Source organism: Adiantum capillus-veneris, chromosome 4 (assembly GCF_014529385.1).
Source record: "Adiantum capillus-veneris isolate H3 chromosome 4, ASM1452938v2, whole genome shotgun sequence".
Lineage (NCBI taxonomy): Eukaryota > Viridiplantae > Streptophyta > Polypodiopsida > Polypodiales > Pteridaceae > Adiantum > Adiantum capillus-veneris.
In genome coordinates this window covers 177,711,944-177,738,016 of record NC_140934.1, presented here as the reverse complement: position 1 = coordinate 177,738,016, position 26,073 = coordinate 177,711,944, and the positions used below count along the sequence as shown (strand labels likewise).

General features: G+C 44.4%; 1 protein-coding gene across 3 annotated transcripts in view; it reads left to right on the top strand.

The window, feature by feature from the left end:
• Positions 1-26,073, top strand: part of LOC147460410 (uncharacterized) — a 106,526-nt gene that overhangs the window by 62,912 nt on the left and 17,541 nt on the right. The window lies entirely within an intron of this gene.

Below are 26,073 nucleotides of genomic sequence, written 5' to 3'. Positions count from 1 at the left end.
AAATGCGAATTCCCAAATTAAAGTCCCCCCGTATAAAAGTCAAAAATAAATCAAATTTGGGGCTTTTTTCTTGGCCTTTGGAGGTACCGTTTGAAGCCTGCAAAGTGGAGTTCTCTAGCTAGCTAGCCCCTTTGTAACTTTTGCTTGAAAATGGCCATGGTGATGGCATTGCAAGCCAGTGTATGTGTTTTCTGAAGTGCAATCAAGCCACAGTTGCCTCCCGTGTCGTTGTTTCCCCTTCCCCCCTTCTCTTTCTCCTGATTTCATGTCCCTCCTCGGTGCCGGCTGTGTGGAAGTGTGTGCCCCCCCGGATCGATGGTGTTTTGAGTGAGAGAGTGAGATTGAGTGGTGGTGTGCGTGTGTAAGGGTGGAGACAGGCATTGGTAGTAGGTGTATCTTGTGTGGTGATTGGTAGAGTGTGTGACCAGTGGAAATTGAGCAGGCGGTGGTCTGCTAGTGTTAAGTGTTTCTTTGAAGGTGTTTTCTGAGAGGATAGGGGTGCTGTGAATACCTTGAGCTATAGAGAGGCCCTTTTGTTTGTGCTGGGCGTGTTCCCCCATTCCCCCTCTCCATCTTCTGGTGCCCCCACGGAGGAGCACACTGATTGCTCCCAATTAATCGAAAAGAAGCGGTTTTTCGCGTTGGAAGTCATGGCAGCTAAAAGCTATGGACCGATTTTCACAGGAGAAGAGAGCCCTGACGAGTGGATGTCAGATTTCGAGCTTTACATGCTATCGTTGCGTATGCCGAACGAGGATAGCAAAATGCAGACTTTTGCTTTGGTGATGCGTGGCAGAGGTAAAGCATGGTACGACGCATTGGAAGGTGAGCCGAAGCAAGCATGGCCGGCTCTACGGGCAAGGTTTCTTCATGAATTTCGCAAGGAGACTTCCCCAGTTGAAATGGATGCAAAGCTGAAGGCGCTTAAGCAAGACGTAAGTAAAGAGTTCAATCTGTTTTTGGGTCATTTTGAAGAGTGTTGGGCGGAGTTAGCGGCAGCCATGCAATTGGCTAATGGAGACTACTTCAAGCTGGAAAAATTCATGGCGTGTCTGCATCCTAAGGTGAGAGAGAAAGTTGATTTTGAGAGCCCAGAGAATTACAATGGTGCGGTGGCCATTGCACGATCGAAGAGCAGAAAGATAAAGAAGAAGATAGAGCAGGGTGTGTTAGGCTATGAGACAATGGCCCATGTTCAATCGCAGAGTCTGAGAGAGGCTGGACATGAGGAAAATCAGGGAAATCGAGGTGTAGCTGTTGTGCCGCAAAATTGGGTGCGCACAGTGCAAGATTTATCCGAGCAGATGCAGGAGTTGCGGCTCAGTGTCATGGATAGAGGACAGCCAAGAGGAGCAAGGGGCAGGGCACGGCCACTGCCAGGTAGATGTTATAATTGTGGAGAAGAAGGGCACTATGCACCTGATTGTCCTCAATAGCAGAGAGAAAGCGGAGGTATGTACTCGCTTTTTGGTAGAGGTCGAGGTCAAGGGCAATACAATGGTCCGAGAGAGCAAGCGGTAGAGAATCCTGTGCAGCCAGCTCCGCAAAACGGAGGTGAATTCCAAGAGTAAACATTATAGGGGTGGACAAGCAGGATGTCGAAGTTTTGGCCAATAAGAGGGCAAGAGTTGAGAGGGAGACAAAGGCAGAGTGGGAAACTAGAGCTCGCAAAGGCAAAGAGAAGGTGTACGAAGGTAGAGAGCAGCCTGAGCCTAGCAAGAGAAGGAGACATCGCAAGATCAAGCAAGCGGATTTCCAACTAGGACGTGGCTATCGCGAGTACAATCTGGTGAGTGATGTTCAGAATCAAAAGGCAAATATTACGTTTGGTCAATTGTTAGCCTTAAATCCAAAGTTAAGGATGCAATGGTCCACCAGTGTTAGCACCAGGCTGCCAAGAGCTAAGGGAAATGTGCAAGCAGTGCAAAACATGGCTTTAAGGGTAGGTAGCCCCACTGAAGTTCTTCCGCTTGTGGATGCGATTATAGAGAAGAGGATGCAGGTACAAGCTTACATAGACGGTGGAGCACAGGTTTGTGTCATGACGGAAGCAGCCATGAAAGAGACGGGAGTCAAGGCAGTAGTCAGGTCAAATGTGCGCATGAGGATGGCCAACCATACTAAAGCCAGGTGTCTGGGTGTGGCGCAAGATGTGAAAGTCAAGGTGATGGGCATAGAGTGCCTGATTGACTTCTTTGTGATGAAAGCAGGGGATATTGCTTACCCTATCATTTTGGGTAGGCCATGGCTTTTGGCAATAGGTGCAAAGCAGGATTGGGAGAGCAAAGTGTTCACTTTGCCTGACAAAGAGAGAGGCAGGCAAATTGTGCTTGATTTGAAGACCAAGGAGAGCAATTCTCATCCTATTGCAGTTAAAGATGAGGGTGATACGACGAGCTATGAGTACGAGACCAAGACGGGCTACGATGAAGGCTATACTAGCACAAAGGAAGAGGAGAGCGAGGACGACATGTTGAAGATAGATGCAGACTTATTCGGAGTCACCATAGACGACTCTCCACCTAAAGAAGAAGGTATGCAGTCTCAAGCTCATGGTTTAAGCATAGAGGAGGTTTCAAGCATGATAAGTGAAGACTTAACCAAGGGTGAAAACGAGGGCTATGTTCAACTGTGTGAATCCTATCCAAATCTATTTGCTACGGAGTACAAGCATTTGCGAGGTGCAAAAGGGGTGGAGCACAAAATTGTTCTTAAGGAGGGACATAAGCCTAAAGCACAGAAGTTGAGAAGACTAGGAGAAATTCAAAAGGAAGCCCTTTGGCAGGAGATCAATAAGCTATTGGATGCAGGCATCATATATCCTGTGAAGGAGTCAGAGTGGGTCTCGCCAGTGGTCATAACCCCTAAGAAGAATGGGAAATCGAGAGTGTGTGTCGACTACAAGCCATTGATTGCCGCGACCAAGAGGAATCACTACCCCTTGCCGTTTCAAGATGAAATCCTAAACCAGGTAGCTGGGCATGAGAGGTACTCGATTATGGATGGATTTTCGGGGTACTTTCAAATAGGGATTGCACTTGAAGACCAATTGAAGACCACATTCATATTGCCATGGGGTTGCTTCGCTTACCGTCGGATGCCATTTGGATTAGTGAACGCATATGCCACGTTCCAAGGTGGGATTTGGTCCATACTGGGCCGTTTTATTAGGGTCTTCATGGATGATATTGACTGCCACAGTTCAAGATTGGAGCACCTATCGAAGCTCCAACTATGATTTCAAAGGCTTGATGAAGAAGGAGGTCAACTGAAACCCAAGAAGTGCAAGCTAGCACAGCCTCCGGCGCAATTGTTAGGTCATGTGGTGTCGCAAAACGGTATAGAGGCTAATCCCGAGAAGGTGAAGGCATTGGTGTTAATGGAGCCGCCATCAGATGCTCAAGGTTTGGCTTCATTTGTTCATAAGTTGAAGTATTTGTCACGTTTCTTTTGGATGCTATCGCAATATGTGCATCCTCTTCAAAAGAGGGCTCAACAAGTGCATGGCTATGAATGGGATGGGGAAGCTCAGGAGGCTTTTGATAGAGTTAAAGAGATTTTGTGTCAGTTGCCAGCGGTGTGTCCTCCCAATTGAGAGGACGACTTTTATGTGTCTATGACAGTGGGCACAATTGCTATTGGAGCAGTTCTATTGCAAAAGGTAGGGAGAAGCTACAAGCCGATATACTTCGAGAGCAGGGCGATTAGCCCAGGAGAGGCTACCTACACCGAGGCGGAGCAGTGGGTGATGGCTCTAGTCTTTGCTTGCAGGAAGTTCAAAGTCCATTTGATTGTGCGTAAGTTTTTTGTGTTGACGGCTAATAATCTATTGCCAGAGGTAGTGCTACATTTGAAGCCAGGAAGGAGGATTATGAAGTGGGTGTTGGAGCTACAGGAGTTCGAGTTCGAGTTCAAGGTAGATCACACGAGTCGGTCTCACCTGGTAGACATTCTTGTCAGCAAGGCCATCTATTTGCCGGCCTATCCAAGGGTGGTGGTACGAGATGAAGCCAAGGAGGAACCCGACTTAGAGGATGCTTTTACGATGTGGTTCGATGGAGCATATCGAAGGGTAGTGCAGAAAGCAGGAGGAGGTGTGGTGGTACACGACCCACATGGCAAGACAATATTTTTGAAGGCATACGATTTAGAGGATGTCCACACCAATAATGAGGTGGAGTATCTCACTCTGTATTTGGGTTTGAAGCAGTGCATAGAGTTCAGCATTTCAAGGTTAGTGGTGAAGGGAGATGCATTGCTAGTGATCAAGCAACTACTAGGCCAATGGCAGGTAAAGCGCGATTCTTTGAAGCATTGGTTCTTTTCCATCAAGAAGATGTTGAAGTCTTTTGAAGAAGTCCAATTCAAGCACGTGAGGAGAGAGCAGAATCAAGAGGCGGATCAACTAGCTAGCAGCAAAGTACAGGTACATATTGTAGGTCTATATGTGGCCCCAGCCACTTATGCAGGTAGAGAGACTCTTAAGGAGATCGAAGGCTTTTTGAGTACAGGGCAATGTTCATAGGGTTTGTCCAAGCTGCAAAAGAGAAGAGTGGTGCAAAAGGCCCGCAAATTCACACTGGTAGGTGAAGATCTCATGAACTATGGGCATGACGGAGTGCTTAGAAGGGTGTTGTATAAAGAAGAGATAGGAATGGTGCTGGAGCAATGCCATGAAGAAAGCGGACATCAGGGCAAAGATCAGGTTCTGTTTCGAGTGCTTAGAGTAGGCTTTTGGTGGCCTTCCATTGTGAAGGACGTGCATTACTGGTGCAAGACGTGCCACGAGTGTCAGACTATAGGTGAAAGACGATTGGTAGCGGAGTCACAGGGTGCCATCATCCCACAAAGCGCTTTCGAGAAGTCGGGTCTCGATGCTATAGGCCCTCTCCCAAAGTCTACAAGTGGTAAGAAGTACGTGGTGGTAGCCATTGACTACCTTACAAGGTGGGTCGAGGCCAAAGCAGTGAAAGAAGTAAATGCTAGTGTTGTGGCTCAGTTTGTCTTTGATAACATATGTTGCCATTTTGGTGTTCCATGGGTGTTAGTTTCTGATAGGGGTCAGGGGTTTAGAAGCAAGCTCATGATCGCATTAGTGGAAAAGTTAAAGATTCAGCACAGGTTTTCCTCACCCTATCACCCCCAATGCAATGTTCTAGTCGAGAGTGCTAATGGTCAAATTGTCAAGATGTTAACGAAGTATGTGTACAAGTAGGAAGCTGAGTGGGAAGCAAATCTAGAGAAGTGTTTGTGGGCATATAGAACATCTTATAAGGTGGCTACAAACTTCGCTCCATTCGAGCTTGTCTATGGTAAGGAGGCGGTGTTGCCAGTGCATGCACAACTAGGTGCTTTAAAGGGTATGTGGCATGTCAATGCCACTCAACAAGGAGTTCTACAGGATCGGATAGCTAGCTTGGAGGCTTTGCAGATGGACAGAGAGGTAGCGGCAGACTACTACATGAAGCAGAGAGAGAAGCGGGTTGCCAAATTCAATCAGAACCTGCCGGACCAGAAGATAGAGGAAGGAGACCTGGTCATGAAATACGAAAGCTACCTGGATTTCACATTCCAGAAGAAGTTCAAGAAGAAGTGGACGGGTCCATATAAAGTAAAGAAGGCCTTTCCGAATGGGACATATCAACTGGTAAGGGCAAATGGCAAGCTTCTTAGGAACAGGGTGAATGGTGTGCAGCTCAAATTGTACTTCGAGAGGAGTCTAGTGCCTGAAGTGCAGCAAATTATAGTCAAGAGGGGTGGGCCACCCACCTAAAGCATGCGGTGTGTGGAAAAAAGGAAATGGAACTTTTGTACATAACCTGTACATATAGTTATGGTTTTGTGAGTGCTTTTAATCATTAGTTTGGTGTGCCAGTTTTAAAGTTTGTACATATGCTTTTGGTCGAACATAAATGTTCGACGAGGGGGTTGGGCAATGATGGTGCAGCTAAAGTTTGTCGAAGCTAGCAGGTGGTCAATGCCAGGCCAAGGCAGCAGTCGAGTGCAGTGCAGAAGGCTAGGGCAGGTGCCAAGGCCCTTGGCAGCCAAAGGATAGCGGGAATGTATGCTTAAAGCGGTTTTTAAGGCCAAAAAGGCTGTAGGATGGTCCAGTTGGGGTGGCAGATGAAGATGTCCAAAATGCCAATTCAAAGCTCCAAAATGTAGAGTTCAGCGTGCTCTAGAAGCCGGTCCATACGGCTCGTCAAATGGATCCCCGGTGCTCAAGATATTGCAGTTTAAAGAAAAGGTGTGTAGCAGATTCCCGACAGACAGGGCAGCTGGGGATAGGTGGCACGGGCTGATGTCAGTGTATATGTGTGTAGTGCTCGAGTTGTGGAGCATGCCTGTCTTCTCGGATTGCAAATCGGAGCTTTGGATAGCAAGATATGGTCATTAGAAGATTTTTCGAGGGCCGGGTCTGAGCCCACTTGACCGCATTGGGAAATGTGCCATTTGGCAGTTTTTGAGCCTCGCCAAAGTTCGCGGTGGAGGGGTGCATCATGTGGAGGTAACACAAATCAACGGTGCCTCAATCGGACACTCGGTCAATTAGATGTGGCGGGACGAAGACGGAAGGTGATGCCGAGGAAAGTATTGGCATGTGTTTTTTATCGTTTTTGCGGCCTCGAATGGCAGTCCTAAAAACCTCAAAAGGCGGCAGGGTTTTTATGGTCTGGGCCCGGCATGGCAAAGAATCGGCATAGCTTAGCGGCACAAAGTTCCAACCAAGGGGCAGGATTTGAGGGCCGAGAGAAGGAGGCCATAAAAACAAGGTAATTCTAGGTATTTTTTGGGGGAAGTTTTGGTGAGCCTAAGACCACGGAGCCAGGGGCTGCCACGTGGCGACCCGATTAACCCACATGCGGGCGCGCGGAAGAAGAGTCCGGGGTATAAGGGCCGGAGCGTCACCCTATTAGGGGTATGTGAAGTGGAAGAGCTCTTTGACCTCGTGCAGTATGGCGATGGTGGCCCGTAGGCGCTGCGCAGGCGGAAGTAGGGCTGTTTTGGCGGCGGTAGTTGGCGAGGCGGGGCGGCGCAGTGGTGCGCCCGCGTGGGAAAGTTGGACGGTGACAGTGATGACATGGCGCTTGCCCGGCACGCGGCAGTTTCACATGGCCCTTGGGGCCCCGATATTTTAAAAGGGAGGAGAGGGGGAAATAGCGACATCGCTATTGCCTCCCTCCCTCAGGTAAGAGATGAGTCCCGCGGCATAGAGAGTGAGAGGGAAGGCCCGGAGGTCTCCAAAGCGGGCGAAGCCAAGCAAGACCAAGTGGCCGGGAAAAGGGGAAGACCAAAGAAGCCGGACAAATCAAAGGTTGGCAAGGGCAAAGGGCATGGCTGTCCGGGCAAATCAAAAGGGGCAAAGCCAAGCCAAGTGCAAGGCCCAAAGAGGACAAAGAGAAGCCGGATAAGGAGTGAAGGTCAAAGTCAAAAATTGAGTAGTATAAGGTTAAACCAATGGGGGGTAAAAAATGTAAAATGAGGGGTAAAAAAATAATAAAGCCAAGAGGCAATAGCGACATCGCTAATGCCCCCCTCCCAAGTGCAAAGAGTGAAGAAGAGAGAGATAGAGCAAAGCGGTGCCCTCCTTTCCAAAAGATACCAATTCAAGATGCCAGGTGGACCAATTGAAATGGGAATTCCCAAATTAAAGTCCCCCCCTATAAAAGTCAAAAATAAATCAAATTTGGGGCTTTTTTCTTGGCCTTTGGAGGTGCCGTTTGAAGCCTGCAAAGTGGAGTTCTCTAGCAAGCTAGCCCCTTTGTAACTTTTGCTTGAAAATGGCCATGGTGATGGCATTGCAAGCCAGTGTATGTGTTTTCTGAAGTGCAATCAAGCCACAGTTGCCTCCCATGTCGTTGTTTCCCCTTCCCCCCTTCTCTTTCTCTGGCTTTCATGTCCCTCCTCGATGCCGGCTGTGTGGAAGTGTGTGCCCCCCCGGATCGATGGTGTTTTGAGTGAGAGAGTGAGATTGAGTGGTGGTGTGCGTGTGTAAGGGTGGAGACAGGCATTGGTAGTAGGTGTATCTTGTGTGGTGATTGGTAGAGTGTGTGACCAGTGGAAATTGAGCAGGCGGTGGTCTGCTAGTGTTAAGTGTTTCTTTGAAGGTGTTTTCTGAGAGGATAGGGGTGCTGTGAATACCCTGAGCTATAGAGAGGCCCATTTGTTTGTGCTGGGCGTGTTCCCCCATTCCGCGTCTCCAACGTATGCAAAGCCTTCAAGTGCTGAAAGAATTTATGCATTCAGTCTTTCGCATCTACCAAAAAGTGATATGTCGACTACGGATGGGAGATTGAATATTAGAATTTTTTGCAGGCACCATTGGTGTTAAACAAGGATGCCCACTTCCCCAAGCCCTCTTTGGGTTACTCATTGATGAATTGGAATGCATGGTTCTTGATTTTATGCAACAAGAAGGTTAAGTAACGGGACTCAATTGAGTTTCCAGCTTGTAATCCCGAAGTAATTTCACTTGCTGATGTACTTAGTTAGAGATGTTCTCACCTCCAAGGCAGAGGTATATAAGCCAAAGTTTTTGTAACCTAAAGGAGGCAGATTATTAATCAAAGTGAGTTTTTTGGAGCGCCGTGACTGTGTCTGAGAGAGAGAGAGAGAGAGAGAGAGAGAGAGAGAGAGAGGGAGAGAGAGTGAGAGTCTTATCTACTTGCTACGCGAGCTACGGAGCCGCCATTGTAGAAACGACACCGCCATTGTGTTAGCAACGGCGAGAGCTATGCACAGATACCAAGAGTTCGCGCTATCGGCTTCTATGTGTGGTAAGTTCCTACGAGCTTCGGTGTGAGTTTTCTTCCAACTCGTGTGTCGGAATGGAGCGTGCAACATATCTATACAACCACAACGAGTAGAGCTACACATTCGTACCATCGGGGTCAAGTTTCGATCACCTGTATTTTTCGGCATGTCTTCATACGCGTTTATCGGACGGAGTGGTTATAGGTTGATTTTGCAGTTCAAGTCTTTAGGGTGTTGTTCTTACGTAGTGTATAGACTTTCCCTTGAGTTTGAGATCGATTCAATGATTCTTGATCCTGTTTCGTATAGCATTCATTCGTAGTACGGATTTCAGTCACTTGCGTATTTTAGAACTTAGATTTGATTTCCTTAGTAGTGATTGTCATTAGAAGGTCGAGTAGGTGATTTGACACCCACCTAGTTGTTTCCATGCGCCTGCGGGTCAAGCTCCGTCCTCGTCTGACAAATTCTGTTGTTGGTTGAGTTCTCGCTATTTAGCTTCCGCTAGCGGCGTAACCGCCTTAACATTTGGCACCGTTGCCAGGGACGAGAGCCCTAAGTAGGTGACCTTAGACTAATCCTACGAGGTGAGTCGTATAAACTACTTTGTATACTTTAGTTAGAAAAGATCTAGGAGTGGTGGACTCCGAAGATCTCGAGAGATACTAGGAAGTGGGGTATTCCTGGGTCTTCCGTGTTGACAGTATTTTTAGTTTAGCTTAGATTTGTTTGTTGTTTTGTTGGTGTTGAGTAGTTGTTGATAGAAGAAGAATTTGCTAGTCCGTGAGTGACAGTGGATCTCTTTAAAATCACAATTACCAAACCCATTTTATGATTAGGAATAGCTTAGGTAGGACTTCATTTGATCCTGATCTGGAGCTAGTAATCATTGGAGTATTTGCTTGATATGGTTGATTGCATGATAGATCACTAAACCGTCGAGTTAGTAGTGAAACTTGCAATAAACAAAAGTCAGAGAAATTTTCTGTGTATCTGGGAGCTGCTGAGCACTTGAGAAAGCTTTAGGAAGGATTCTGTGCCAAAAAACTGGAAATCTGCAACTTTAGACATCATACGCGTATGATGTCTAAATGACCAAACAAAGACCAAAACAGAAATTTTGACTTTACCAGAGTGTTCAAAAGGGGGGTTATACCCTAATTTCAACTTAAAATAAGAGCATTAACACTCAAAGAAACCCAAAAAGACAAGCTGGAGTCCAAGAAACGCAAAGAATAGGAAATTTTGGATTCAGATCTTGTTTTTACATTCAAACCTGACAAAAACACTTGAAACTCAATTATAAACATTGGAGAAGGCTTAAAACCAAGAATAGTCAAAATCTGGGACAAAAGACATCATACGCGTATAATGTCTTTTAGCACATCCACTGCTTATTTTTGATATTTGACCTGACAAGATTGTTACAAACACTGTAGAAAGCATAATTATCAAGACTTGACCCAAATTGATGAAAAAGACATCATACGCGTATGATGTCTTTGACCTAATTTTGGACATATTTTGATACTTTGCCAACACAGATTCATTGTAATAGCTGTCTAGAGGTTATATTTCAAGTTTCATCCCATTTGGATCACAATTGACCCAAAACAAGTCAAAAGCGGAAAATTGCCAAGAAAAGCCTAAATTAGCCATAACTTGCTCAAACAGAGTTCAAACTGAATTTTGTGAGTGGACAGAGCATAAGGGGGCTACTGAGAGTGAGCATAACCAAAATAGTCCAAATCTATGAAAAAAGACATCATACGCGTATAATGTCTTTTTAAGCATAACTGCAACAAAATTCTCACTTGATGAAACAGAAGTTGTCCAGCTGACAAGATTAAACAATTGACCAAGTATCAATCAGTTTGGATCAATTCTGACCACAAAAACTTGGGAAAACAAATTGCCGAGACGGAAAAGTTAAAGTCCTTTAGGGGAATTGATGAATTTGAGATCGGGCAGGAATCTCCAGAATAACCAACCAAAACAAGGGGAACAAGCAAGTGTCATATTAACCGAGGGAAGTGTAAACCAAAGTTGGGTGCAACCATTAGAGCCGATCTTTGAAGGAAGTGTTTCTGATACTTCTTCGGAGAGATCTTACGAGATTTTCACCGAACACTTGGAACACTTGAACCTGAACAACAGAGAAAATATGGCAGCAGGATCATCAAACCCTTCCGCCACAATGAAGCTATTGTTCATAAAATATCAGTACGACAATGAGCAAGGTGCCAAGATCTACAAAGATGGAATGGACCGCTATTGTGTAAAGATAGAAGATAGACCTAGTGAGTTCAAGGACTTAGTGCCTGTGAGCTATAGCGGAGATAGATATCTAGATGACGAGGGTACCATGTACTTGGTAGTCCTAAACCCTAACATTGTGGACAAGTGGGGATTGATGGGCACCAAAGCCAAAGTAGATGAAGAACTCGAGGAGAAAGCACCAATAATGAACTTCCCTGATGCGAGGTTAAGAAGAGAGAATGAAACTACAAGGATCAACACTGATAACATCTATGTGGGGATATACAAATATAATAATGGGAGCAAGATCTCTATTATAGATGTGAAGAACCCTACACCGGAGAGTTGACAGACCAAAAAAGACTTTATGTCTTTACCTACACAGAGGGATCGGAAGTGAAAATTGCTGCTTACGACAAGTATGGGAGGCAATACTCAACAATGGGCAAGAAAGAATTAGAAGGATATACATACTTTGGGGGACCACTACATCAGTATTATGTTACTTCTAGCTCACAAAGACCAGCACCAACAAATGGAGTGCAAAACCCAATGACGACAGGAGGACAAAGAACTCAAGCTGCTGACTCTTTCAGTCAACCTCAGTACTTGAAGCCCGGACCAATGGGATCATTACATTCCAGAGAGTCAATGGATACGAATCGAGGTAGTGCAGTTCCAATCCCCACGTATACCACTCCAGGTCCAAGGTTCAAAGCGGAACCATCACATTTACCTCCTAGTAGTAGACTTAGGGTAGGGGAACCGACAAGGGTAACCCATGAAGTCCATGATGCTAGAGAAAGCTTTAGCCGGGACACAGGAGCAATGAGATTGGTAGCAGACCATAGACGTATGAGACCATCTCAAGTAGCCAAGTGTATGCCAAAGAAGTATGGTGGTTCAGGAGATCCGTATGCACATGTGTCACTCTTTAAGCAAGTCTTAAGAGTTGAGCAGATAACAGATTTCCATACACAATACGAGGGATTTGGTATTACTCTAGAAGGTACGGCATTGACATGGTTTCAACCACTGAACAGAGGGGGATTCCATGACATTGACCATTTGCTAAGAGAGTTTGCTGAGGAATTCTCAAAACGAGGGATTAAGCACAATACGGTCTCACAAATATATGCTTTTAAACAGAGAGAACACGAAAAAGTGAAGGAAGCTTCACTTCGCTTCAAACAATACATTGAGAGATGTCCAGTACGTGAACGACCACAGGATGACAGACTATCTGTTATCTTTATTGAAGGATTGAGAAACGACACTCTCAAGAAGGACTTGCACTTGAAAGCTTGTACAAGTTTCGGGCAAGTAACGAGAGAAGCATTGTACTTAGTGGATAACTGTACGGTTTATGGAGAGGTGTCAGCGGATATAGATTTTGCATCCAGTAGCTCTTCCTCCGTAGCGAGCGAGACTACCACTAAAAAGAATGTTCAAACAATAACCATGCCAAATGTAGAGCAAATGATAGAAGAGGCTCTAAAAAGGATGGCACCATACCAAAAACCATTGCCAAAACCACTGAAATGGTGTGCTATTGAACAAAAATGGACAAACCATCCAACAGAGGAGTGCTATTACAACAAAGGGTATGTAAGGGAGCGTCAGTATGCACCTCCTGCTCAATTAGCACCACCTCAGGTACATCCAGTACCTCGATACCCAACGGAAAATGTACCAGGACCTATGGGGATAGAAAGACCGCAACCGGTATTGGGACAACAACCACCTTTACCAGGAGCAAGACCAGTGGGCATTAGATATGCACCAACCTTAGAGAATCAGGAAGAACAAGCCTTAGTGCCTGTTCAAGCCTATTATGAAGAATCTGGTGCACACATGTCTCCAACTGTGTATTACCCACCAGAAGAACCCAAACAACCAGAACCATGGGGCATGATTGGGAATGTTGGAATACCAACAGTTACAAGTACTTCTGATGAAGAGAGATACAATTTGGATGCAAGAACATTGATGTTCATAGCTCATGGAGGGTTAACAGGACAAAGACCATCCTATCCACAAAGGACGAATCAAGTGGGACCAAGACCAGCACTAGGACCCTGTTACAAGTGTGGAGGTGACCATCTGATGAATGTTTGTCCACATACGGAAATCATTAGAATTAACGCTTATTGCACTGAGTGTGGGGTTACTCACTTCATTGAGGATTGTTCAAAGAATCCAAACAAAGTGAAAAAGACGAAATTGAATATGCTAGAAACTATTCCTACCAGCAGTGGGTCTGAAAATGAAACTCTGATACCAACGCAAGTTGTTACTAGAGCTCAAGCTAAGAAAACCACTAGAGAACCTGAGAATAGAAAGTTCGCGACTGAAGTGGTTAGTCAAGGACCGCGGAGTCAGAGAAACACATGGAAAGCTAGAAAAGCACGCATGAAGTTGAGAAAAGAACGTGAAGACGCTATTCTAGCTGAGGAACTAAAGCGAACTAAAGATAGATTAGAAAAACTTGAGAGTCAAAACGGGAAACGAGAGATGAGCCCGGAAAGAACGAAATAAAAGAGTATCAAAGAAACAACGAGCTTAAGCTCAGGGGGATCAGTGCTAGTCGACAAAGTACACGAACCATTGGACGCACTGATGAGAGCTTACGAAGCTAGGTTAAAGAACAACCAAACACAAGAACAGAGGTGGATGACATACCCATATGCGGAATTGGAAAAGCAGAGACTTGAAATGTGCCAGAGAATGATCGAGACTGCACAAGCCTTATTAGAACCACCAAGAGAAACAATGAATTGTGGAACGGAAAACCCAATTCAGCAAGAGACTATCATTTCACGGGTAGCTGAAAAGACTCACAGTGCACAAAAGTCTGAAGATACACACAAGGATGACCGCATAGTATTGAACACAACCGATCAGGAGATAGAGAGCTTTCATCCAGTCATACAGAGGTCTTACGGAAGAGATGAGGATTACAATGAATCTTGGAAACAAGTGAGAGGCAAACTTTACAAACGAGCTAAGTTGCCAAGCTAATCAAACAAATTGGGAAAAGGACATTAGGAATCCTCCCATAGTGGAATTTGAGGCAGGATCTCAAGTGGACTTGGATCTGCAATCTTACTGGGGAGATGGGGGCTCTGTTAGAACAATGGAGAGCAAACCTCATTCACTGAATACCTTACCTTCATACTTAGGAGAGTATGAAGCAAAATCCGAGATTAGAGCACTTCCCTCACAAAGAATATCATCAGAAAAAGTCATGGACTCGCAAGGATTGATAGAGATCTTGTCAACACCAGTGACATGCACTATCACTCTAGCTGAGCTTTTGAGGCTAAGACCACATATGTGGACCACTGTAGGAAAATGCTTGGAGAAATTTGGGATAAAAGACCCAACATCGAGACTGCAAGAGGGTATACAAGAGCTGAGCAAACCACAAAAGAACGCTAAGCCTGTACCCTTAAACAAGGTCGGAGAGTATTGTGAAGGTGAAGAGGGGAATACAACCTTACCAGTTGAATTCCAAGGAGTGAACATGATGGCAATACTAGACAGCGGAGCTGGGGTAGCCATTGCTACAAAAGAAATCTGAAAAAAATGGGGGAAACCAGCAATAAGGAAGACTAGGTTGAAACTCCAATTAGCAGATGGACACATGGAGAAACCTATGGGGTTATTAGAGAAAGTCGTAGTGACTTCTTGCGGCATTGAATACGAACATACATTTGCAATTGTCGATTTTGGCAAGGAGAATAACTATGATATCATACTGGGAAGACCATTCATGAGACAGTTGAAAATGGTCCAGGATTGGGGCTACGATCACATATACCTGAGAAATATGGAAACCACTACACGTGTGAACCTGAAAGACCATAGCTACAAAGATGTGAACCGAACACCGGTAGAGGAGTTTGATTCAGCTACTTCGGCGGGATCCGAATTTCCAGCTTGGTTAGGTAAGCCCAAGGAGTTATGGATGTGTGGGGCCTCGAAATGTGGAAGTCTGAGGCGAGAAGAATATGTTTTAGAAAGGGCTATCGAAGACAAAACTTATATAGAAGAACCCTTTCCAAAGGACACGCTTGAACCATTAGAATGGACACACATTCTAGCAACCCTAGATGTTTGTGCAATTCCAGATGGTCCCACAACAAAATTTTGCGACAAGGACGGGTACGACGTGGTTCCGTACTTCATGTTGAGAACTGTACTCAAAAAAGAAACTGAAAAGAACGATACACTGGAAAAGGAAGATGAAGAAGAGGTGTTTCACGACATTCCCGATCATCCAGAGTGGGAAAATGAAGCAGACAACGAGTCAACGGACAATTCAAGCGGAAATGAAGAAACTATAACGGATGTCAGATTTTATGATTTTCCGAACCAAACTAAACAACGCCAGAAACGCTATAGAGCAAAGAGAAAAACAAAGGGGGTTAGAACCAATCCGATGCCTAGAATAAGAGGAAAAAATCAATTCCTAATGCTAGTAAAAGCGGAAGATTGTGTTAAGGACAAGATTTCTGGAAGAATGAGAGGCAATGATCAAAAGAGCTTACGAAAAGACAAAAGAAGCTCAAGAAATCAAGTTCAAAAGAATGAAACGAAAACTGAAACAGAAAAATCAGAAAAGAACAAGCGCAATAGAGAACACACGGAGTCCAAGTTAGAACGTAGAAACAAGTACAGAGAGCTCAAGAAAACTCTGAAAGAAGTTTGGACGACAGAAATTGAGAGTGGAGAGGACGAAAACGCCAAAATCAAGGAAAACATGGATGTTCCTTCTCACTATAGGAAATTCACAATAGAGGATAGGAAGGTGGTATTAACCCAACCTATTCGAGAGAGAAAGGCGAACGAATCTTATGACGGACCGGAGGATGCAAAAAAAGTTGATTTAGCAGCTCCAGGTGAGACACCTAGACCGGTGTACATAGCCACAGATTTGTCTCCAGGCGAGGAAGAGAGACTTTTGAGTCTTCTCCGAGAGTACAGGGATGTGTTTGCATGGTCTTATAAGGACTTAAGGGGAGTTGACCCATCGATATGCCAACACACAATCCCACTAAAACAAGATGCAAATGTAGCAGACAGAGACCATACACATATAATGATACATTTGCTAAGAGAATCAAAGAAGAGATAGATAAGCTAATGGAAGCTGAATTCATATACGAGATTGAACACACCGATTGGGTATCTCCGATTGTGGTGGTACCCAAGAAGAACGGAAAACTCCGAGTGTGTGTCAACTTAAAGAAAGTGAATGCTGCAACAATCAGGGACAATTATCCCCTGCTGATAACTGATCATGTTCTAGAGCGTGTATCAGGGAAAACATCATACTCCTTTCTTGATGGTTTTTCAGGATATAACCAGTTAGCCATAGCACCGGCAGATCAACATAAAACAGCTTTTGCAACGGAGTGGGGAATTTATGCTTATTGGGTTATGCCTTTTGGTCTAACCAATGCTCCCACAACCTTCCAGAGGCTGATGACGCATGCTTTCAAAGAATACTTAAGGTTGTTTCTAGAAATATACATGGATGACTTATGTGTACATTCTCTTCTGAGAGATGAGCATCTAGAACACCTAAGAAAAGTATTTGAGAAATGTAGGACATATCGCATTTGTCTCAATCCTGAGAAATGTGTGTTTATGGTCCGACAGGGCAGAATTCTGGGACATATTGTCTTACAAAACGGAATATCCACGGATTTAGAGAAGATAAAAGTTATAGTGGATATGCCTAGACCAACCAATGCAAAACAAGTACAGAGCTTTATGGGACATTGCGGATATTATAGACGATTCATTTACATGTACGCTATAATAGGCCAACCACTTTACAGGCTAATAGTGAACTTTGAATGGACAGAGGAGTGTGAGGAATCATTCAAGAAATTGAAAGAGGCACTCATTACTACTCCAATTTTGAAATCACCTGATTGGGAGAAGATATTCCATGTGCATATAGATGCTTCGACATATGCAATAGGATGCATTCTGGCTCAGCCAGAAGAAGGAAACATGGATTTTCCTATCTGTTACGCCAGTCGACAGCTCAACAATGCAGAGAAGAATTACACCACAACAGAGCGAGAGGGATTAGGAATGATATATGCTGTGAAGAAATTTCGGCAGTATCTTCTAGCCAACAAGTTTGTGTTTTTTACGGATCACCAAGCCTTGCTCTACCTAGTGAATAAACCATGCAATAGCCGGAGAATAGTGAGATGGTGTTGGGGTATAGGCGTCTGTGCCTTGCCCGGCCGCCCAGAGTCTGGGCGCCCACTGACTTGTATACCTTATACATAGCATAAGTGTATAGGGGGCTGCTCACTCTTTGAGTCTCCCCACCCACATCGTGTGTGTGTCTCCTTCTCTCTCACTCACTCTCCGTCTGTGGTGCTCCCCGATCCCCTTCAATTGGTATCAGAGCTATGGTGACCGCGGAGAGCACGACGGCTTTGAGAGCTTCGAGGCGATAGCTCGCTCGCTCTCGACGGTGGAGTTCGATCGCGGAGTTTCACGAAGAGCGATTTTAGCTTGAGGAGCATTGTCTTTGGAGCTTAGGAGCTTGGTGTGGTCAAGCTTGGTCGAGGAGGCGGTTGCAGCTTCCTTGGTGAGAGGAGCTTTTGAGCTCAGTGGAGCTCGTTAGAGAAGTGCTCGGCGGAGGAGAGCTTGACATTCGAGTGCTTGGATGCTGTTGTGGCAGAGCTCTTGTGTTGGAGCTTGCATTGAGAGGACATTGCATCACGCAGAGTGGAGCAGGAGCAAGTTCAAAACTGTGTGCAGCTCGTTTTTGCCATTTTCGGGCTCTAAAACGCAGTTTTTTGCGTAGCTCCGTCATACAGAGTCAGATCTACATGATCCAGGAGTCTAGGTCAGGGTTTTGGCACGTTCCGGACGCGATGGTGATGTCTATTTGCTGAAATTATGCTTTGAATTACAGCAGGTACAGCAGCAAGTTTATTTGTGCACTTTCGGGTCCCAAAAACACTGTTTTTGGCATAGCTTTCACACCCGGACCCGGATACATATGATCCAGGAGTCTACCTTGGGGTTTTGGCACGCTCCGGACGCACTTGTCATATCAGAATTGTAAAATTCTGAATGCTGAATTTTCTGCAGCAGCAGTTGTTTATTGTGTGTCGAGGATTCCACACATGGTTTGCTCTCAGATGTGAGAGTGATATTTGCTACAAGTTTCCTCACAGGTGGGAGGATACGATGTATGCCTTATGTGGTTTGATGCTCAGGGAGACTAATGTGATTGCATTTTGAGCTCGGCAATGTATGCCTCGAGCATGTTTTTTGGCAGTCACAGGTAGAGCAGATATTTGTGTACTAGATTTGCAGGTGCTTGCAATGATGTATGCAAAATGTGGAGATTGGTGCATGCATTTGAAGTGTGATTTGACGCGCTTTGGTTGCTCATGGTTTTGAGCGTGCAGTCAGTTTGGTTACTGGTTTTGTGGCCGTTTTACTGACGAAACTCTGGCGAAATTTTCCCAGGAGTTTTATGTGCATCATTTATGCGATCTAGGTAGAGATTGCGGGTTGCACTCAGCATTTGTGTGCGGTGTTCTCTGCAGGTGGGAGATTGGTGCGTGTGTATGCATCGATACCGCACAGTGTGGGCTTGGTGATTAGCTCACGGGTTTGACAGGCGTACAGTTATCTTGGCACACTCACAGGAGTGAGTATTGTGATGTATGCTTGTGTGGCTACGAGCTAGGTAGCCGGATTCGAGCACTAATGGCTTGAGGTTTTTCAGCAGGTTTCAGCTACAGGTTTACAAGTTTACAGGCAGGTTTGAGGGCTTATTTGGGCGCTGAATTTTCAGCCATTGTTTCCTCTTTGCAGGTGTCCATGTATGACTCAGTTGTAGGCTGATCTGGGACACGTTTGTGACTTGTTTATGCAGTTGTTTAAGAGCTGAATTTTGGGGCTGTTTTGGGGTTGATTTGCAGCCATATTTTACAGCCATATTTGCAGACTTTTGTTGATGCGATTCGAGCTAGTTTAGGGCTGATTTGGTTGACATTTGCTACTCATTGTTGGTTGCTCTTTTGCGAGCATTATGGCTGATTTTTCATTTGACTTCCAGCGTTATGGTCTGACACAGTTTGATGGTGTAGATTTTGTTGCTTGGAAGGAGCATATGCTTGTTGCATTGGCGGATTTGGGGCAGGATAAACCCTTGCATGGTTTATCGGCGAAGCCCAAGTCTATGCTTGATGATGATTGGCAGGATCTTGATGAGTTAGCAATGTCTACGATTTGTTTGCATCTGGTTGAGTCTGTTTACTGGCAGGTCTCGAGGGAGACTACAACTCATGCTTTATGGCAGAGTTTACATGCTATGTACGCGACATCCATGTCTACAGGGGTGTCTAGTCCCACTTCTATGTCCATGGGAGAGATTGGTCCCACACGCAAGTCTCGACGGCATAGAGACTTGACATGTTGGCATTGTGGACATAGAGGGCACATTAGGCGTCGATGTTTCAGGCGTTTGAGACAAAGGAGGCGACAGATGCGTGATGCAGATTTGGGCATGACAGATGCTAGTGAGATCAGTACGGTGGTTACTGAGTATGCTTGTGATGGCGATGTCACATTTACATCTAGCTTGTCTTCAGACGATCTTATGTCTACGGATTGCATATCGGATTGCACATTGTCTTCACATTGGTTACTAGATTCAGATGCTACTTTCCATGTCACGTCGCATCGTGAGTGGTTTAGCACGTTTTCTAGTGGGAGACTTGGTTGTGTGCACATGGCTGATGGTGCTATGTATGACATTGAGGGTACAGGAGACGTATGTTTGTCCTTGCCCAGTGGTATGAGATTTACCCTGCGTCATGTGCGTTACGTGCCAGATCTGAGACGGGATTTGATCTCAGTCAGACAGTTACGGGATAGTGGATGTCAGATTTCGCTACGAGAGCGAGATTTTGTGATGCATTTGGGTTCGCTAGTGATTGCGAGAGGTGCCAGGAGTGGTACAGGTTACCCATTGCATGTGGATCACACGAGAGACGGTGTTGTCTCTGTGATCACGCAGCCAGGTAGAGAGCGAGAGAGCAGGCGAGTCTCTTTTGCTTGTGGGTTGCAGGATGCTTTGCATGGAGTGGAGAGCAGTGACCTTGTTGTGCAGGTTGCGTCTACGGATGCACAGGTAGAGCGGGACAGCTCTAGTGAGTCACAGCAGGATGAGTCATCAGAGGTGATGACAGAGATGACTCACATGGATGTTGAGATGTCGACTATTGTGGAGTCATTTCTTGATATGCTTATGCCAGAGCTTGATGCAGATTCAGGACATATGGATACACTTGGTACACATGTGATATGTGGTGGGCACGAGGAGTCACTCCAGAGCTCGGAGTCAGAGTGCCATGGTCTCTATGATAGGGGACAAGATTGCCATGTGTTGAGTTCTGAGTTGGAGGTGGCAGAGGTTGCCAGGGTTGCATCAACGTTCGGTGTCCTTATGTACGAGATTCTGATCTCGAGGCCCGACATAGCAGCTGCAGTGGGAGCATTTGCAGCAGGGTTGATCAGTCGTTTGATGACTGATCTCGGCATAGAGCATAGGGGAGGTTTGCAGGTATTGCGTACATACTTGCAGTACGTGTGCGGTACGTCTAGTGGTGTATGGACTTACACGGGAGCAGGACAGCCGGATGCACACGATCACAGCCAGCCAGTGGGCATCGGTTGAGAGCGGTTTTCTCTCGCCTTTTGTAGTCTTTAGACTAGGTTCTCTTGCTTAAAGGCACAGTCGCCTTTAAGTGGGAGGTTGTTGGGGTATAGGCGTCTGTGCCTTGCCCGGCCGCCCAGAGTCTGGGCGCCCACTGACTTGTATACCTTATACATAGCATAAGTGTATAGGGGGCTGCTCACTCTTTGAGTCTCCCCACCCACATCGTGTGTGTGTCTCCTTCTCTCTCACTCACTCTCCGTCTGTGGTGCTCCCCGATCCCCTTCAGATGGTTCATTATCTTACTGGAATTCGACTTCACGGTAGTAGTAAAGAAAGGAAAAACACATCTTAGAGCTGATCATCTTTCGCGATTGACGAATGGGGAAGACCCTATAGGAGTAGATGACGACATGCCAGACACGTACTTGTTCAACATAGAAATGATACCGAAGTGGTCTCAAAATGTCGTTAGCTTATTAACCTATGGAGGAGAGTTTGATAGAAGAGAATACAACCAGAAACATATTGCTATTCAGCAATCCAAGAATCTTCAATTGGTTGCAGGAAGGTTGTATCAATTGGGAAATGATCATGTTTTACGACTATGCATCAATCCTGAGGAATATAATATATATCTGCGCGAAGCACATGTTCAGGAATGTGCATTTCATTGTTCAAGAAGGAACACATATAGGAATTTGTTACAATTGGGAGTCTATTGGCCAGGAATGAAAGAAAGCGTACATGAATATGTCACTGTATGTATTGTATGTTCATCAAAACCGCCAGCAGAGTATTCGACATTATATCAGATAATGATAGCTCCGGAATGGAGTCAGTATATTGTTGAATATCTCACAAATAAAACTTTCCTAGAAGGAACGTCAAAAGCTCGTCAAAAATCTGTAGAGACAGAAGCTAGAGATTACGCTTTAATAGGAGATCAACTCTATAAGAGAGGTAAAGACAACCAGCTTAGGATTTGCGCATCAGAGTCTGAGTATATGATAATCCTGGAGCAAGCTCATGGAGGAGTAGGTGGAGGCCATTTCTCAGGTGATAAAACAGCAAAACTTGTCTTAGCCGCAGGAATATGGTGGCCAACATTACATATGGACGCTGAGGAATACGTTAAACGATGTGATGACTGTCAGCGGACCAAAGTACCACTTAAAAGATATGATATGCCGCTTAGACCAATGATGGGGGCAAGAGATTTTGCAAAATGGGGGATTGATTATGTCGGACCCATTTCACCTCGTGCATATAAAACTCATGCACAATACATCGTTGTGGCTACAGACTATCTAACAAAGTGGGTCGAAGCAAAGGCAACTCAAAAAGCAGATGCCAGGACCATGGCACAATTTCTATATGAATACGTCTTTGTACGATATGGATTGCCAATAGAAATTGTGAGTGATCGAGGCACACATTTTATAAATGAAGTGATAGAGATCCTTCTAGATGAATTCATGGTAATCCATAGGAAATCAGCCCCGTATCATCCACAAGCAAACGGACAAGCTGAAGCAACAAACAAAACCATATGCACGATCCTTACGAAGATTGTATCTGAGTCGAGAACTGACTGGGACCAGAAGTTGCATTCAACATTATGGGCATATAGGGTAGCATATAAAACATCAATAGGAACGACCCCATATAACATGGTTTTTGGGCTAAATGCTATCTTACCAATAGAATTCTTGATTTCAACCTTAAGGGTGGCTAAGGATCTAGAGTGGACAGGGCACGAGCTTTCTGATAGAATAGATGACCTGGAAAAGCTAGACGAGCTTCGCCTAAAAGCAGTAGCTTCTATCTACGCTCAAAAAAGGCGACAAAAGGAATTTTTTGATAAGCATGTGCGGACTAAAGAGTTTAAGGTTGGGGACTATGTTCTAGTTTACACTCTGAAACAACATGCTAAGAAGCTTAAAAAGCGAGGGATGGGACCTCTGGTGATTAAAGATCTATCACCAAGTGGAGCCGTCAAGCTTGCTACATTAGACGGAGAAGAAATGCCCAATTGGATTAGTGGATGCAGAGTGAAAAAGTATCTTTTGCCGCTAACCCAAGACATGCTTCTCAAAATACATCAAGAAAAGCTGCGTGTCCAGAAAAAGAAAAAGATTGTGGAGGAAGCGCAAGCCGAGGTGAAGGAAAGAATGGAGAAAAGAAGACTACTACGTCAGAAACAGCGCAATGAAGGAGCAATACGAATAAACGCAGTCAGTATAACAAAAATGGATAATGACAAAGGAGAACCCATCATTGAATGCAAAGTAGGAACCAACCAAATCAAAGCCAGAGCACTATTGGATTCAGGAGCTCAAACTAACCTACTTTCACTCAGTTTGTACAGACAATTGACAAATGACACTAAATTACAAACTGCCAAGCAAGAGTTAAAGAGTTACTCTGAGAATTCAATCAAAACTGTCGGATGCACAGTTTTACATATACAGATTAACCAATATGTGTATCCTCATATGTTTTACGTGGTTGAAGACCAAGCTACACAACATCCATTATTGCTAGCACAACCATGGCAGAAGCAATACAATGCAATGATTGACTGGAGTTCTAAATCAGTGCTTATCAAATACGACGGTGAAAGTCAATCAGTTAAGTTCACCAAAGGAGCAGAGCTAACTCCAAAGGAAGAATCCAAGAACAAAGGTAAACAACAACCAGAGAAAAACAAGAAGCAATGGCAACCAAAAGTTTCTATACAATTGGATTGCTCTTCGACGAGGAACTCTCAACATTGGATAAGGAAGACAAGCAATAATATAATAGCTCAACCTTGGGAAAAAACAGAGTCAAAGTTGGTATGGAGACCAAAAAAGGTTGTGCCAGAGAACACAAAGGTGGAAAACAGAGTCTTCAATACCAGACAACAGAGTGATTCCAGACAATCAAGGACAGTGAAACAGATCTGGATTCCAAAGAAGTTCATGACGGCACAAAGCTATAGCAAGCAAATTTGGACCCCAAGGATTTGTAAACAGGAACTCCCTTCAGTACAATCCACGGAAACTCCTAGGTATTTCAAGGCGAGGAAATCAACACAAAGAACAAAGCAAGTTTGGGTCGCAAAGAGTTTGTGGCAAGCACAAGCGAAGCGAAAGCAGATTTGGATTGTGAAAAAGAACAACAAGGTAAAGAAGAATCCATCTACTGATTCTACTACCGAAGTGCCAAAACCAACCCAAAACCCGACCACCAATCCTTCAATCAAACAAAGAGCAGCTTTATTGGAAAGACTGTTGTATCATCGCTCTGCAATTGCATTGGGAACTTATGACCAAAACAACTACAATGCTTCGCCCACAGACACTTCATAGTCGTCGAGGAGGACTCAGACTAGGAGGGGGGGAGGTATACATGTATACAGGAGATACAAAGCAGCTACAAGCGACAAAAAACAAAGAAAAACAAAAAATTATATTACAAGGGCAGTGTCTTACATGATTTTGCAATTTTTATGTTTGATTACGGATATTGATAATATTTATGTCCTTATATACCTTGTTTTGCAACAAGAAGAGATCAAATGATGAATTTGGGTCTTTAGACGTGTAAATATCACTAAATAAGAGTGTTTTTGGAGCTAAAAAGTGGGAAAAAGTGGTAATCCAAGTCCAGAAATCACAAATAAGTGTATATTCATATACACAGGGTTACCAGCTATTTATTGTGTATGTTTGGAATTTTTTGGCTTCAATTTTCTATTTTCCTTTATTTTTTATGATTTTCTTGATAAAAATAAAAGAAAAATAAAAAAGCAGGTGAAACGAGATCAGAAAAAAGAAAAGAATAGATGGTGATGATCCTAGTGACAAGGGCAACCCATGGTAAAAATTGAGTACAATTCGGGAAAAGTTGCGGAAAACCCGAAATGACAGAATTTTGGCAAAGTGGACAGATTTCTCAGAAACAGGTCAAACGGATTCCAAATTGAGAAATTTCAAATCCTAAAGTGCATTTCACGACGAGATAGGAGCACATGTCAAATTTGGTAACAAGTGATCCGGGAAGTCCGAAGTTAAGTATTTTTCACATCACTTTCAAGCTCATTTCCACTATTACCTTCTTGGAGAGAGCAAAGAGCACACAGGAGCATCCAACCTTCTACAGCCTTCTACGACTGCTACGAGAGCTCAGAGGACACCAGACATGAGAGGTAGACTCGTTGCCATAAGCTTTTGATGCTTATCATTAACTTTTGTCGCGAAAACTGACCAAAACCAAGAAACAAGAGCAGACGGGGAATGCGGTAGAATTCTAGGTAGTGGCACAACCGCCAAACCAAACCTTGCAAGAACTTATAGGTGGGTTACCCTAGTATAGAAGATGGGTTTCTGACACTCAAAGCTCGAGAAAGAACGACTGGAAAAACCCTAGGTCAATAGAGCCTGCAAGAGGGAAACAGAAAAAAGTTGTCGAAACGACACAAAACTTCTCAGGAAGCTTAACAACATCGAGGGCAATGCAACCATGGAGTATCTCCAGATTTGGACCACCAAAAGTGGGTCAAAACAACCGATTCGACGACAGACACATAAAGCGTCATTTTGGCATAACGGCTGAAATTGACGACCGAATGAAATGAAACTTCACAAGCAGCTTCAAATATACATGGATGACTTATGTTTGCAAGCAAAACCCAAAAGAAAGCTGATTCACTTACCGATGGTGAAAAAGACGCTTTCGGGCAACCAAAAGGAGAAAGATGGAGAACGGGGAGCCAAAGTCAAGTTCAACCAAATAGATGGCTTCACAACATATCCAATGAGCTGGAAATGCAACTCTCGAGAAGAAAAGTTGAAGAAATTCAACTCCAAGGCAAAAAGACGACTTCGGAGACTGAAATGCCTATAAGGGGGCTTTTTAGCTAAACTGATGACTTTTTAAGTTGAAAACTAGTTAGCAGGGCTTAGGGCACTAGCACAAAGCATTCTTTGCACAAAAAGACCAACATTTCAAGAAAAGACATTATACGCGTATGATGTCTCATAGCATGAATTTCACATCCATTTCAACATTTGAGTGCATAGCCTCATTCCACATGTTAATCACATCCTATGAACCAAGTATCATGAGAATTGGAGTTAGAAAACCCAAGGAAAACCAAAAAGACGCAAAGTAAGCCATAAAATTGATTTTTGGTTCTAATTTTGTCAAAATAACTCCAAACTCATTGAAACTTTGTAGGATTGTTGATTAACACATCTACAAGCTATCTGGAACCAAAAAGCACCATTTTGACACAAAAGACATCATACGCGTATGATGTCTATTTGCACTTACAGAGCCAAAACTGCTCATTTGTCATC